Here is a 2189-nt window from a genome sequence, read left to right as displayed (position 1 = left end):
GACGGGGAAGAGGATGTGAAACTTACCAGTATTTCGGGAAAGCATCTGCCCCTACAAGCAGGTAACAAGGCTCCATGAAAAAACTTAAGACTTGCTGCCGGGAGAGTAAGAAGGGATACTCTGAGGATGATTTGACTGATGAAACGAAAGGACAGGCTCCGGGGAGGCAATCTAAATGGGACACTCGGACCAAGAATACAGGAAAATCAAACCCGAATGGGAAAGATTCAGAACCAAGATGAAAAGGTCAATAATCCGCCCAAAAAAACACTCCCCCAAACACTGAAAGATGTAGTTCTGTAGAAGACATTAAAGCAAAAATGCCAGTAAGTATAGAAAAAGGTGGTTCTCTTCCTCAAGTGGAAGCCAAATTCATTGTGTGAAAAACGGCTTCTGGATGACTGACCAGGAGTCTACTCAAGATCTCTGGCGGTGAAGCCAAGTCGCCTCAAGAAAAGAGTTTAAACAGTTTGTTAAAACTTTCCATCTTAGGTCTGTAACCACTGTTACCTGGCCGCCTGTTTTATAATACAGAGTGAGAACTTTCCCCACTGCTGTCTGGGTTCCTTTACCAGGAATGTGGTGTCCAAAATGCCCACTGAGCTCACAAAGATGATCCTCCACCCTTAGCTTGCTCCTAAGTATGTAGGGAATGTTATGACAGGCCAGAGGAGTACCAGTGGTCAGACAAATGGCAACAGTGGGGAGACAAAAATACACATGGGAAATAAAACTCAGTATTAAAATAATGTTATGTTGTAAGCCTCTGAAATTTGAGTTACCTGTGAGACCCGCCCCTCTTCCTGCCTCCAAGCTGCTTAACCCTGTGTAGCCCTATAAATTCCACCGAACCTATCCTTCAGGGATGTTACCACAAATTCTTCTTAAACAGTCTCTAATTAACTTCTTTTCCTGCTTTCTCCCTTCTGATAACCTGTGGGTTTTATTTTTGAATCCTAGGAATGTATCCTACCACAGTCAGGAAGTAGTTAACCAGACCTGGTTCTCCAGAAAGGTGCCCTGATGTAGTGGATTATATGCTCATCAGTGGTTCGAATTTACCAGTCCACCAAGGGAGAAAGATGAGGCTTTCTGCTTCCAAGAGATTTATAGCCTCAGATAATTCAACTTGGTCCTGCAGGGTCACTATCAGTCCGAATGGACTTGAGGGCCCTGCACAAACAAACAGAATGAACAGTGGCAACCTACTGCTGACCCCGGAAAAAAAGATCTTCAGTCAAGGAACAAAACAAAAAAATCCGTGGAAAGATGCCACCAGACCAACTCAGACAAAATTTAGAAGCAAGGAGGGTTACAAACCACATCTGGCCAAGAATCATAATGCTGGCCTAATTTACATCCTTTCCTCCTGATCCACAATCCCCTCAATTTACATCCTGGTGTGGCGTATAAAACTGCAAATCCTCCTTGGAGGCTCAGTTCCGTGTTGGATCACGCAGCGTTTTCCCACTTTGCTTCCATCCAGTCTTGTTCTTGGCTGCACTCAGGAGACCTGGGCTGGTACCATATGAGACCAAGGCATGAACGAGGGAAAAAGAACTTGCAAAACAACAGTGAGGTTTTACATCATGCAAACTAGAGAAAGAGTCAAGTCTGTGTCCAATGAGTACGCCCTTTTACAAACACCAGTGGAAATTGGTGTTCCCTTCCATCTCAAGGGGATGGCAGTTAGTATCAGAGACTACTATCTTCACATAGCCAAGGGGAAGCAGAGAACATCCACACGACGAGTCTTAACAGAGGAGGACAAACGAAAACAGGCATCTCGATTCCCAGATTCTTCACTTGTTTCTTCTTTCATTTAACGTCACACCAATGAACTGAAAACGACTGCAAAAAAGCACCTTGCTGCTAACCGGGATGGAAAGAGCTGAATCAGGTCCCAAGATAATTAAACAAACTCCGCACCAACACGGCGCACCGGCGGCCACCGCCAGCCCCCTCACCCCGCCCAGGTGTCCCCGGCGGACAAAAGCCTACGTCAGCCAAGCTGTCCCCAGCCACCTTTTTTTTTTTTTTAAATGTCTTCTACCTTTCCCGAAAGTCCTCGCGGCGAAGATGACAAACCAGCGAGGGCTAACGTGATTGGCCGGCCGTGATCGGTGCTGACCAATAGGCGCGGGACCTGCCTAGGAGCGGGCGGAAGCGGCCCGCGGAGCTCGGGGGCG

This window comes from Tenrec ecaudatus, chromosome 6, assembly GCF_050624435.1.
Source record: "Tenrec ecaudatus isolate mTenEca1 chromosome 6, mTenEca1.hap1, whole genome shotgun sequence".
Lineage (NCBI taxonomy): Eukaryota > Metazoa > Chordata > Mammalia > Afrosoricida > Tenrecidae > Tenrec > Tenrec ecaudatus.
This window is presented reverse-complemented; position numbering follows the sequence as displayed.